This window comes from Cannabis sativa, chromosome X, assembly GCF_029168945.1.
Source record: "Cannabis sativa cultivar Pink pepper isolate KNU-18-1 chromosome X, ASM2916894v1, whole genome shotgun sequence".
Classification (NCBI taxonomy): Eukaryota; Viridiplantae; Streptophyta; class Magnoliopsida; order Rosales; family Cannabaceae; genus Cannabis; species Cannabis sativa.
The window spans coordinates 42,762,049-42,770,904 of NC_083610.1; the positions used below are offsets into that span (position 1 = coordinate 42,762,049).

An 8,856-nucleotide genomic window follows, 5' to 3' on the forward strand; every position below is an offset into this window, starting at 1 on the left:
TTCTATATACCGTTGGAAAGCTCTTTTCGAGCTCTATCTGAATATGTGAATTTTAAATACCATGTGAATAATTTATGAAAGTGAAATCAGGGGTTAACCCTATTTGTGAAAATCCCGGATTTGTGTGACTAGGATTATCGGCAACTGATCAGGAGCACCCGGGGATTTGGAATCTCTACTATTGCGGGACAACAGGTAAGATAGTGATTAGCGCGTAGAGTATGCACAGTGGCGCTTATATTGTGAATGATATGTATGAAAGTTTAGTAACCGGGATTAGGGTTATTACCCTAACATGAGCGATTTAATAGCCTAGAGTTATTATCCTAGTGATATATGTTGTATAAATACTATGCCATGTTGGATAAATGTATATATTGAGATTATGAATTATGCGCTTAAGACATAATTAAGCTAGACTCGGTAAGCTGGTACCTTGAGTTAATTTTAATGCGGTCTAGGGTTATTACCCTAGAATGTTATGAATCCAGTGAAAGCATGAGTTAGGGTTAACGCTCTTAGTAAATGTTATCTGACTATATAGAAGTGTATTGTATGAGTGGTTACTTGTATGTAAGTTAGGGTTATTACCCTAAGATTATATATGTTGTAGTAAAGGTTGAATACACGCATGTATGTTAAAAGTTATGGGTATGAGACATAACTAGGTTAGACCTGGTATATATCACCAGGATAAACCATTGAAAGAACGTAATGTATGGATTACGTATATATAAGAGTAGGGTTATGCAAGCAAGGCATAACCAGGTTAGGCTCGGTAATCAAAACCGAGGTAAACCCTACTAAGGCCTGCCTAATTGTATATAGATGTGTGAGAGCAACACGTAGGTCTACGCAACGTAGACATAAATAGGCATGTGAGCGTAACATGCAGGTCTACAGTAGATAGACCAATGGTGCAGTGGCACCATTAATTATGTGTTATACATATTGAGATTAAAGGTTATGCGTTTAAGGCATAATCAAGTTGGACTCGGTAATCAGAACCGAGATGAACTATTCTAGGGCCTTATTGTAATTAGACGTGTGAGAGCAACACGTAGGTCTACGCCACGTAGATATCAAGAGATGTGTGAGCGCAATACATAGGTCTACGCCACGTAGACATAAATAGGCATGTGAGTGTGACATGGAGGTCTGTGACACACAATATTATTATTGTTATGTTATATACTGTCTTGCTGGGCTTGGCTCACGGGTGCTCTACTGTGCAGGAAAGGGTAAGGCATTAGCTGATCAGCCATGAGTTTCAGGAGCAGGGCGAGGAATGTACATGTTCAAGCCATATCAGACCAAGCGGGTTATGGGTCTATCAGTGTTGAACTTTTGAATTCTGATTTGCCGCTTAGGTTGGATAGAAAGAAAAATGACTTGTAATAAGTTTATAAATATTTTTTTGGGATCCCAACTGTTTAAAAGTTTAAATATATTACAAGTTTTATTTTCACTCCGTGTAATTTAAAAGTTTAAATTCTGCGCTATTTTGATTAGTAATCCCGAATTAGGAGATTAGGATTCCATAAGTATTTTGGATAGCGTGCCTAATTATTTAGGGCGTTACAACTAACTTTAGACAATTATAACTATAAACATATATAATTAGAACAATTTGAAATTATGTTTTAATCTTTCATGTTTTATTATTTTAATTTATTTTAATAAATAATTAATAAAATTTTAAATTAAATAATATCAATTATAAATTAATCTAAATTACAAAATTGTAAAAGTTAGACTTTTCCCAGCGCGTTAATGCGCTAGTAAAAGTAAAACTTTTTCCAGCGCATTAATGTGCTCGTAAAAGTAAAACTTTTTCCCACACACATTTGCGCTGAGAAGAATCTAGCTTTTACCAGTGTATTTACGCACTAAGAAAAGTTATTTTTATAAGTGCTTTTCGTTTTGCGCTATCAAAAGTTCCAATACCAACATGGATTTACGAACTTTCTTTTTTGCTAGTGTACGCTGGCAAAAGTAAATTCTATTTTGCCAGTACAATACCTAATACTAGCATAAAAATGTACTGGCAAAAATCTCATTTTTTTGTAGTAATATTAATTATGTCCCTCCATAAATATTGTGATGTTATATTCCTCTCTCATTATTTACATGAAAATAGTAATAATAACTAAAAAAAAAGTAATGCGTGAATTGTACATGATCAAAGGAATTTTTTTAAAAATAATAAAAGATAATTTCTAAAGGTCTCATTGACTAATCAAGATTTTAATTTGATCGATTTCTTATTAATTTGGACAAGTTCAGTCCCTCTTAATCAACTTCAACACACATGAAAACTTCACAATTCACGTAATAATTTTTTCCAATTTAATTTACTTTGAGATCTTCAATTGCAAGAGAATCGATTTTATGTTAATTTAAAGTAACAAGAGTTGAATTGTTAAAAGAAAAATTAAAATAACAAGAGTTAAAGATAAAACAATAAAAAAAAAAATCATAATAACCATGCATGCATGTACGTAATACAGAATTTATATACATATAAAAACAATTTCAAATAGGTATAGCCAATTCATTCACATTTACAATCGTAGTATACACATAAATCTATATCTATTCTATATAAAGTGTGCCTACATAAAAGAATTCTTAGTTTATGAAAAATTCATGGGTGACTTTTTATTTATATTAAAAAATAAAATAGTTTATTATTAAAAATAAAATGGTTTATGAGAAATTCATGGGTCTTTTTATTTATATATAATAAAATAAATCCTATTAAATCCAAAAAAAATATGATTGAGTTTTTGCTGTTGTACATCTAAGAGTTTTCTTTAATTATTTATTGCATGTATTCCTTTTCCTATTACAATTTGGACATTCCCATGAGATCACACATAATATTCCAATCCGCACTTCTCTTTTTTCTTCTTCACAACTTAATAACAAAATATATAAGTAATAATAATAATAAAAGAAGCGTGACTTTTATCAAAGTTCACAAAACCAAGCATCAATGGCAAAAAAACCCAACAAAGCTTACAGTTAACAAATGATTCTAAGTGCTCGGCATATGCATTAGTTTCCAGGAGCAAAGTTTTTTAAAGTTACGTAATAATTTACATATATGCTGCAAACACAATATACAAAAAATAAAGAAGAATATGGAAGAAAGAAAAGATCATTATTCACATCTAGAAAGGCAGTAGAGATAATAATAGAAACTTTTCATTTTTTTATCAATTTTTTTTCTTTTTGAATAAAGATAAATATGAAATTTTAATCGTATAGAGTTTTATTTTAATAAAATATAGTATTTTAAAATAATTTAATAGTATTTTGTTATAGAATACTATCACTTTTTCTTAAACATAGTTTTCACTTTTTGTCGACACTACCATATTCAATTTATCAACGAAAAAATAGACAATCCGCATATATGCGCACCCGGCTAAAATGAAAAGTGCAACATACAAAAATTACAATATTGTCTCTATCGAAGCAAATGAATATTGAAATCCACTAATGACTATCATTAGTTTTCTTATCTACAATTTTTAAACAAATGTTATCTTCAATTATCAACAATTATTTAGAGATTGATTTTTAATTTTCTTTTTATCTTACACCCATTTAAGTAATGTTTCTTTAAGTATTTGAACAACAATTTTTAATTTATTTTTGGATTAACTTAAGAACATATTTAAATCATCAATCTTTCTTAAATACTAATATATTGCATTCGGTATTCACTTTTAATTGACAACATTATAAACTATAATATTTAGATACACATAATAATAATCTTACCTAATAACTAATAATATTTTTTCTTTAATTTTTAATTGTATCACTTTCAAATAACATAGAAAAAAACTACCATAAAATTTAGTATACGTGCCTCGCACATAGTTTTTGCTAGTATATATATATATATTCTATATAAAATGTGGAAAATTTTAGTTTATGAGAAATTATTGGGTGACTTTTTTTTTAAATAAAAAAAAATAACAAATTATTAGATGTTGCAGAGTCAGCATTCATGTAATAAGTTAAACCTAATATAATTAATTCACATAAAGTGTTGCAATTAATAATAAATTTGTTCATATTGTTTATTTTTTTATTTAAAATTATTTTCAAATTTTGATATTTAGAATTAGTTAAATTTTAAATATTATTTTAAATTAATTTTGAATGTTTTGATAGTTTAACCAGATGAGCATTTTTATTAATTGCGAAGATAAATTTAGGACGAATAATAATTTATTATGCTTAATTTCAATAAGTATCACTAATATTATTAATTTTAAAATTATAATATTAAAAAAAACTAAAAACTAAAATAAAATTAACTTAGCACGTAACATCTATCTAATATATATATATTTATATATAGGCCAGAGACCTAAAATATATATATGTTTTATATATATTATGTGTATACACTACTCTAAAATACCTTTTTTACGTCCAACAAAAATAATGTTGGACATAAAATATTTTTTGAAAGATTTTATGTCCAAGGTTAATGGACTACAAAAAAATTTATACCATGTCCAATAATTGTGGACATGAAAAAATAAAGGGACGTTATATACTTAATAATTTAATTAAATAATTTTTTTTAATTTTGGGGTGTAATTTTCGTCCAACATGGACTGCTGGACGTGAGGTTCTAAAAAACAAAATTGATCAACCCATTATTTTTATTTATTTTTTATTATTATTATTATTATCTACTCTTTTCTCTCTATTTTCTTTTCTCATTTAATAAACCTAAACCTAAAAAAACCCTTCTCCCCTCTTCTCATCTACTCAGTCGCTCACTGCAACTTATTTTCCAGATCTCTCATCTCATCACTTCTTATTTGCAGGCTGTGGCCGGCGGGGACAGGACGAGGACGTTCACAACGTTCGACGGTGACGGGAAAGGAAGCCCGTGGCCCAGATCTGGGATCTCAGCGGAGCTGCGTAGATCTGCACCGCCTCTCTAACCTTTTCTCGTTCTAGCTCCGACTAGCGAGATGGCCACGACGATGACGGTGATGATGCATGAGAAACGAGGAATCTTGCACCACCGTGGTGCTCGCAGACCTCGAAAGTCAATTCTCTCTCCTTTTATTTTTTGTTATCACGACTTTCCTCTATCTCTCCCTTTCTCTCTGATTTGTTCAAGATCTATGGTGCGGGATAGTGGTCTATGGTGAGGGTTTGTGCTTGGATCAGAAAATATCTGATATATATGGGTCTATTTTTCTTTAAAAACTTGTATGTTAATGAATTTATTGATCAAACAATTATCGGCTCAAGTTTGTTGTTTTGCTATAATTTTAGGTATGAACTTTATTGATCAAATAATTATTAGTTCTAGTTTGTTGTCTCAAATGTGTTTTGTTTACTATTTGCAGAAACTAGACATTGGAGGATTGGCTGAATTCCTCAAATCATTGATCGAAGAAATCTTGAAAGCAAATAAATTAGCAGAAGGGAGGCGATATAATTTTTGTAATTATATTATATTATTATTATTATATTATTTTTGTAATTAATTTGTATATATTTTTGGTATATTTGGATATGTAATTTTTTTTTTTTAATTTAAAATTTTGTAGTTTGTTCTGTATATATTTTTTTTAAGTGATAATATTGTGTTTTGATCTACTAAGTATACTTTGCTGTAATTTTAAATTTATTCATAGATATTATAATTTTTGTGCTTATAATATCCCAAAATAAACCTCGTTAATCACTTGAGTTGAACAGTTTTATTTCCACCAAATAATAATAATAATAATAATAATAATAATAATAATAATGGTAAAATCAAAAATAATATTTTATAAATATATATGTAAATTATTTCATATTATTTATTTAAATTATTTATAATTTATTTTTTAAAAAATATATATATATATATATATATATAGATTAATGTCCAGTAAAGTTGGACTAGAAAGGAGTTCCTAATTGAGGGTTTCAAAAATCATGTCTATTATTGTTGGACTACAAATATTTTTCTAGTTCAATTATGTTGGACTAGAAAAATACCCTTTTTATGTCCCTAAATATTATGTCCAATACAAAAGGAGTTGGAAATGAAAGTCAACTAAAATGCGCCATCATGCCAATTTCATAAAGTCATCACATTCTATTTTTTCCTTTTATAATTTTTTTTTCTTAATTCAATTCTCAACAATGCTTACAATATTGAAGAATATTTGTTTTCACAATGAGTAAACGTCATATATATACGAAATATAGGTTTTTAATCATAATAAAATTTGTGACAAAAAATAAAATAGAATTGTGACTAATTATAAATTATCACTCTTATATTGTGACTAAAAAATCTGTGACTAAATATATTAATCACAAAAATCACAATTTCATGTGACTAAATAAGTTTTTAGTCACAATACTTGTTATGACTAAATCTAAATTAGTGACAACTTGTATTTAAATACTATGTTTTAGTCACAAGTAGTTTTTTGTTGTTACTAAAAGTCAAATTTAATCACATAAAAATTATGTTACAACTAAAAAATTATCACTAAAGGTAGCTGTTTTTTGTAGTGAGTGTAATATATATATATAAATATATATATATCATCTGTCGACACGACTACACGAATACGAACACGATATGGAATTTACAAGTTAGGGTCGAGAAAATTAGCTGCGATGGTCGAAAATAAGCACTTTCATGTAATAAATCTGATTATATTGAAATGAGTTTTATTTAGGACACAAAATCACTAGGCACTCCTTGAAGTCGAACTATATTGTCTACATAAAGTTGAGCTAGCCTGGTAAACTTGCAGGGCCGGCTCTGAGGGTAGGTAGGCTAGGCGTGAGCCTCAGGCCCCCGAACGCTCAGGGCCCCGAAATTGTGAAAAAAAATATTAATATATAGATAAAATATTAAATAAGAAGAAAATATAATAAAAACTGTTCGGAGTAGTGGTAAAAGGTTTAATTTCAATTTAAGAGGTCATGAGATCAATTCCCAACTTCAACATTTTAATTTTTTTAAAAAATATTTAATGTGTGGTTATGAGTGATTGAACCTTGGAGCTCTTAAGAGTTTTTAAAAGCTTTACAATTAAACTAAGCACTAGAATTATGATTTTAATAATAGTTAAACTATATGTATATAGGGGCCCCAAAATTTGATTTCGCCTTAGGCCCCATATACCTTAGGACCAACCCTGTAAACTTGTAATCCTTTCTAATTGGAATAAAATTAACAGAATTAGTCAAAGATCAACAATCACCCAAACAACATCATGCTTCAATGTGTCAATGGCGATCCAATAACAAATTTCATTGTAATCATGTCCCATTTCCATTCTGGTATAGGCAAAGGTTGAATTAAACCTGAAGGTCTTTAATGCTCAGCCTTAACTTGCTGACAAAATATACTGTAACGTAGGGGTGAGCAACGGTCGGTTTGGTTGGTTTTTTACACACAAAAAATCCAAAATTCGGTTTTCGGTTTTTATGGTTCTAATCCGAAAACCGATCGACCATTATAAAAATATAAAAAAACCGACCATTTTAATCCACGGTTTGGTCGGTTTAAACCGACCAAACCGAACTTTATTTTTTTTTTTTAAAAAAATAAGTTTTTAAATTTTTTTATAATTATTTGAAAACTAAAAAAATTAAAGTATTGTATTAAATATCATATAATTTAAAAATAAAACTTTCTTAGTCAAATAAATAATGTAAAATAATTTTTTTTAAATTTTTTCAAATTATTTGTGCTACTAATATGGTAATGAGTTCTATTAAAAAACTAGTATTATTTTATGAATGTGTGTATATAATACGTAAATGCATCAAATTATAATAAAATAAAATAATGAATAATTGAGACTTTAAATAAAAAAGATATAAGTAAACTTAGATTAATAAAATTGTATATTAAATATGTACAAAAATAAGATATATTACATATAATATATATGTTCAGTCGGTTCTCGGTTTAATCGGTCGGTTTGCGATTGACACTAAAACCGACCATGTTAAGGCGGTTTTAACCGAAGGCGGTTTTTTCAGTTTTCGGCTTTTTCAGTTTCGGTTTTTTCGGTGTTCGGACGGTCGGTTTACTCGGTTTGGTCGGTTTCTTGGATTTTTTGCTCACCCCTACTGTAACGCCCTAATGTTAAGGCACGCTACAGTGCTTTTTCAATTACAGTGCAATCTTCGCTAATCGAAGAGTTTTCTTGAAAAATGTGTCAAATTAATACTTTTATATTAATTAATAAACTTTACAGTATAATAAAATATTTACAAGTGTCGGGATCCCGTTTTTAAACTTTTTAAAATTAATATTCCAAAATACACATTTTTCAGGTCACACAGCGACTACCAAAATAAAATTCCCAGATGTCCCGAGACCGAACACTCCAGGTCGTGCTGCTTTGACATGTACAATCCCATCCGAGCTCAGGTTCACTCCTGTTCAGTTTTCGCCTTTCCTTTACCAACACATGAAAGCAAAACTGTGAGTCGACAGACTCAGTAAGAAAAGCATATAACATATCATATAACTTTCAACCTGTAACTAGGCGCCCATACACCTATTTACAAGGCTTAACAAATGAGTAAGAACGTTCTTAATGGTTGGTGCTATTGACCATGATATCACCCACTACCAGCACTATGTTCGTACCGCTATGATAGCATCAATAGCACCCAAGAGTACAATTGGCCATGATATCACTCTTAACTAGTACTGTGCCCGTACTGCCGAACCGATACAATAGTTGTGCCACTATGATAGCGCCAATTAATACTCTCTGGGGTCAATATCACTCTTAACCAGTACAATGCATGTACCGCCAAACCGACACAATGATTGTG

General features: G+C 29.3%; 1 long non-coding RNA gene across 1 annotated transcript; it reads left to right on the plus strand.

Annotated features, from left to right (window-relative positions):
• Positions 1-4,628: 4,628 nt before the first annotated feature.
• LOC115702508 (uncharacterized) lies at positions 4,629-5,653 on the plus strand. The gene is made up of 2 exons (XR_004008902.2): positions 4,629-5,086; positions 5,394-5,653. It is a non-coding gene; the product is annotated as an uncharacterized LOC115702508 (long non-coding RNA).
• The last annotated feature ends 3,203 nt before the right edge of the window (positions 5,654-8,856 follow it).